Source organism: Oncorhynchus masou, unplaced genomic scaffold, assembly GCF_036934945.1.
Source record: "Oncorhynchus masou masou isolate Uvic2021 unplaced genomic scaffold, UVic_Omas_1.1 unplaced_scaffold_711, whole genome shotgun sequence".
Lineage (NCBI taxonomy): Eukaryota > Metazoa > Chordata > Actinopteri > Salmoniformes > Salmonidae > Oncorhynchus > Oncorhynchus masou.
Genome location: NW_027013576.1, coordinates 137,501 through 143,230, shown reverse-complemented (window position 1 = coordinate 143,230; position 5,730 = coordinate 137,501).

Here is a 5,730-nt window from a genome sequence, read left to right as displayed (position 1 = left end):
TGAATATATTCACCACGGCAGTATCCCCCTATGCTTATATAGATATAGCCCCTCTGTAAATGGTATATTCTCACTGTCAATGCACTGAATATATTCACCACGGCAGTATCCCTCCCTATGCTTATATAGATATAGCCCCTCTGTAAATGGTATATTCTCACTGTCAATGCACTGAATATATTCACCACGGCAGTATCCCCCTATGCTTATATAGATATAGCCCCTCTGTAAATGGTATATTCTCACTGTCAATGCACTGAATATATTCACCACGGCAGTATCCCTCCCTATGCTTATATAGATATATATAGATATAGCCCCTCTGTAAATGGTATATTCTCACTGTCAATGCACTGAATATATTCACCACGGCAGTATCCCCCCCTATGCTTATATAGATATAGCCCCTCTGTAAATGGTATATTCTCACTGTCAATGCACTGAATATATTCACCACGGCAGTATCCCTCCCTATGCTTATATAGATATAGCCCCTCTGTAAATGGTATATTCTCACTGTCAATGCACTGAATATATTCACCACGGCAGTATCCCTCCCTATGCTTATATAGATATAGCCCTGTTATGAACTTGAGTGAAGACCCAAAAGCGGTTTTAACAGAAAACAGAGCTCTTTAATGAAAATACAGGAATGGCATAAATCCTCTTCCAACGTTGTCAGCGGAACAAAAAGAACGTTAGTATAGTGCAGGATGCTCCTGCCAGGCAGACTCCGACAGGACAGGACAAGGTGGAAGCAAACGAGACGACAGCTTGCTTCTGGCATCAAAAAACACAAACAAGAATCAGACACTGAAAGTAGCAGGAACAGAGAAAGAAATAGAGACCTAATCAGAGGGGGAAGAGAGAACAGGTGGGGAAGAGTGAAAGAGCTAGTTAGGGCAGATGTAGAACAGCTGAGGAATGAGAGACAGAGAAGGTAACCTAAAAAGACCAGCAGAGAGAGAGAGTGAAGAGAAAGGACAGGAACAGACATAACAAGACATGACAGTACCCCCCCACTCACCGAGCGCCTCCTGGCGCACTCGAGGAGGAAACCTGGCGGCAACGGAGGAAATCATCGATCAGCGAACGGTCCAGCACGTCCCGAGAGGGAACCCAACTCCTCTCCTCAGGACCGTACCCCTCCCAATCCACTAGGTACTGATGACCACGGCCCCGAGGGCGCATGTCCAAAATCTTACGAACCCTGTAGATGGGTGCGCCCTCGACAAGGATGGGGGGACGGGGGACGAGCGGGGCGCGAAGAACGGGCTTAACACAGGAGACATGGAAGACCGGGTGAACGCGACGAAGATAGCGCGGGAGAAGAAGTCGCACTGCGACAGGATTAATGACCTGGGAAATACGGAACGGACCAATGAACCGCGGGGCCAACTTGCGAGAAGCTGTCCTAAGGGGAAGGTTCTGAGTGGAGAGCCATACTCTCTGACCGCAACAATATCTAGGACTCTTGGTCCTACGCTTATTAGCGGCCCTCACAGTCTGCGCCCTATTACGGCAAAGTGCCGACCTGACCCCCTTCCAGGTGCGCTCGCAACGCTGGACAAAAGCCTGAGCGGAGGGGACGCAGGACTCGGCGAGCTGAGATGAGAACAGCGGAGGCTGGTACCCGAGGCTACACTGAAAAGGGGATAGACCGGTAGCAGACGAGGAAGCGAGTTGTGGGCGTACTCTGCCCAGGGGAGCTGTTCTGACCAAGACGCAGGGTTACGAAAAGAAAGACTGCGTAAAATGCGACCAACAGTCTGATTGGCCCGTTCGGCTTGACCGTTAGACTGGGGATGAAAGCCGGACGAGAGACTGACGGAAGCCCCAATCAAACGGCAAAACTCCCTCCAAAATTGAGACGTGAACTGCGGGCCTCTGTCGGAAACGACGTCAGACGGAAGGCCATGAATTCGGAAAACATTCTCGATAATGATCTGAGCCGTCTCCTTAGCAGAAGGGAGCTTATCGAGAGGAATGAAATGAGCCGCCTTAGAGAATCTATCGACAACCGTAAGAATAACTGTCTTCCCCGCTGATGAAGGCAGTCCGGTGATAAAATCTAAAGCGATGTGAGACCACGGTCGAGAGGGAATGGGAAGCGGTCTGAGACGGCCGGCAGGAGGAGAGTTCCCAGATTTAGTCTGCGCGCAGACCGAACAAGCGGCGACAAATCGACGCGCGTCACGTTCCCGAGTGGGCCACCAGAAACGCTGGCGAATGGAAGCGAGCGTACCCCGAACGCCGGGGTGGCCGGCTAACTTGGCAGAGTGGGCCCACTGAAGAACGGCCGGACGAGAAGGAACGGGAACGAACAGAAGGTTCCTAGGACAAGCTCGCGGCGACGGAGTGTGAGCGAGTGCTTGCTTTACCTGCCTCTCAATTCCCCAGACAGTCAACCCGACAACACGCCCCTCAGGGAGAATCCCATCGGGGTCGGTGGAGACCTCAGAAGAACTGAAGAGACGAGATAAAGCATCAGGTTTGGTGTTTTTTGAGCCCGGACGATAAGAAATAACAAACTCGAAACGAGCGAAAAACAGAGCCCAACGAGCCTGACGCGCATTAAGTCGTTTGGCTGAACGGATGTACTCAAGGTTCCTATGGTCAGTCCAAACGACAAAAGGAACGCCGCCCTCCAACCACTGTCGCCATTCGCCTAGGGCTAAGCGGATGGCGAGCAGTTCGCGATTACCAACATCATAGTTACGTTCTGACGGCGATAAGCGATGAGAGAAAAACGCGCAAGGATGGACCTTGCCGTCAGAGAGAGAGCGCTGAGAAAGAATGGCTCCCACGCCCACCTCTGACGCGTCAACCTCAACAACAAACTGTCTAGAGATGTCAGGTGTAACAAGAATAGGTGCGGATGTAAAACGATTCTTAAGAAGATCAAAAGCTCCCTGGGCGGAAACGGACCACTTAAAGCACGTCTTAACAGAAGTAAGGGCTGTGAGAGGAGCTGCCACCTGACCGAAATTATGGATGAAACGACGGTAGAAATTAGCGAAGCCCAGAAAGCGCTGCAGCTCAACGCGTGACTTAGGAACGGGCCAATCAATGACAGCCTGGACCTTAGCGGGATCCATCTTAATGCCCTCAGCGGAAATAACGGAACCGAGAAAAGGGACAGAGGCGGCATGAAAAGTGCACTTCTCAGCCTTCACATAAAGACAGTTCTCCAAAAGGCGCTGGAGGACGCGTCGCACGTGCTGAACATGAATCGAGAGAGACGGTGAAAAAATCAGGATATCGTCCATGTAAACGAAAACAAAAATGTTCAGCATGTCTCTCAGGACGTCGTTAACTAGTGCCTGAAAGACAGCTGGAGCGTTAACGAGGCCGAAAGGAAGAACCCGGTATTCAAAGTGCCCTAACGGAGTGTTAAACGCCGTCTTCCACTCGTCCCCCTCCCTGATGCGCACGAGATGGTAGGCGTTACGAAGGTCCAATTTGGTGAAAAACCTGGCTCCCTGCAGGATCTCGAAGGCTGAAGACATAAGAGGAAGCGGATAACGATTCTTAACTGTTATGTCATTCAGCCCTCGATAATCCACGCATGGGCGCAGGGACCCGTCCTTCTTCTGAACAAAAAAAAACCCCGCTCCGGCGGGGGAGGAGGAGGAGACTATGGTACCGGCGTCAAGCGAAACCGACAAATAATCCTCGAGAGCCTTACGTTCGGGAGCCGACAGAGAGTATAATCTACCCCGGGGGAGTAGTTCCCGGAAGGAGATCAATACTACAGTCATACGACCGGTGTGGAGGGAGAGAAGTGGCCTTGGAACGACTGAACACCGTGCGCAGATCGTGATACTCCTCCGGCACCCCTGTCAAATCGCCAGGCTCCTCCTGTGAAGAAGAGACAGAGGAAACAGGAGGGATAGCAGACATTAAACAGGTTACATGACAAGAGACATTCCAGGATAGGATAGTATTACTAGACCAATTAATAGAAGGGTTATGGCGCACTAGCCAGGGATGACCCAAAACAACAGGTGTAAAAGGTGAACGAAAAATTAAAAAAGAAATGGTTTCGCTATGATTACCAGAGACAGTGAGGGTTAAAGGCAGCGTCTCACGCTGAATCTTGGGGAGAGAACTACCATCTAAAGCGAACAAGGCCCTGGGCTCCCCTAACTGTCTGAGAGGAATGTCATGTTCCCGAGCCCAGGTCTCGTCCATAAAACAGCCCTCCGCCCCAGAGTCTATCAAGGCACTGCAGGAAGCAGATGAACCGGGCCAGCGGAGATGGACCGGAAAGGTAGTGCGTGATCCAGAAGGAGAGGCCTGAGTAGTTGCGCTCACCAGTAGCCCTCCTCTTACTGATGAGCTCTGGCTTTTACTGGACATGAGGTGACAAAATGACCAGCGGAGCCGCAGTAGAGACAGAGGCGATTGGTGATTCTCCGTTCCCTCTCCTTGGCCGAGATGCGAATACCCCCAGCTGCATAGGCTCAGCATCCGAGCCGGCGGAGGAGGGTGGCAGTGATGCGGCAGGTGGCAGTGATGTGGAGAGGGGAGCAACGGAGAACGTGAGCTCCTTTCCACGAGCTCGGCGACGAAGATCAAACCGTCGCTCTATGCGAATAGCGAGAGCTATTAAGGAGTCCAGACTGGAAGGAACCTCCCGGGAGAGGATCTCATCCTTAACCTCGACGTGGAGACCCTCCAGAAAACGAGCGAGCAAAGCCGGCTCGTTCCAGTCACTAGAGGCAGCGAGAGTGCGAAACTCAATAGAATAATCCGTTATGGATCTATTCCCCTGACATAGGGAAGACAGGGCCCTGGAAGCCTCCTCGCCAAAAACAGAACGGTCAAAAACCCGTATCATCTCCTCCTTAAAGTCCTGATACTGGTTAATACACTCAGCCCTCGCCTCCCAGACTGCCGTGCCCCACTCACGCGCCCGTCCGGTAAGGAGAGAAATGACGTAGGCGATGCGGGCTGCGCTCCTGGAGTAAGTGTTGGGCTGGAGAGAGAACACCACATCACACTGAGTGAGGAATGAGCGGCACTCAGTGGGCTCCCCAGAGTAACACGGCGGGTTGTTGATCCTGGGCTCCGGAGACTCGGAAACCCTGGAAGTGGGCGGTGGATCGAGGTGGAGTTGGTGAACCTGTCTTGTGAGGTCGGAGACTTGGACGGCCAGGGTCTCAACGGCATGTTGAGCAGCAGACAATTCTTCCTCGTGTCTGCCTAGCATCGCTCCCTGGATCTCGACGGCGGAGTGAAAAGGGTCCGGAGCCGCTGGGTCCATTCTTGGTCTGATTCTTCTGTTATGAACTTGAGTGAAGACCCAAAAGCGGTTTTAACAGAAAACAGAGCTCTTTAATGAAAATACAGGAATGGCATAAATCCTCTTCCAACGTTGTCAGCGGAACAAAAAGAACGTTAGTATAGTGCAGGATGCTCCTGCCAGGCAGACTCCGACAGGACAGGACAAGGTGGAAGCAAACGAGACGACAGCTTGCTTCTGGCATCAAAAAACACAAACAAGAATCAGACACTGAAAGTAGCAGGAACAGAGAAAGAAATAGAGACCTAATCAGAGGGGGAAGAGAAAACAGGTGGGGAAGAGTGAAAGAGCTAGTTAGGGCAGATGTAGAACAGCTGAGGAATGAGAGACAGAGAAGGTAACCTAAAAAGACCAGCAGAGAGAGAGAGTGAAGAGAAAGGACAGGAACAGACATAACAAGACATGACAAGCCCCTCTGTAAA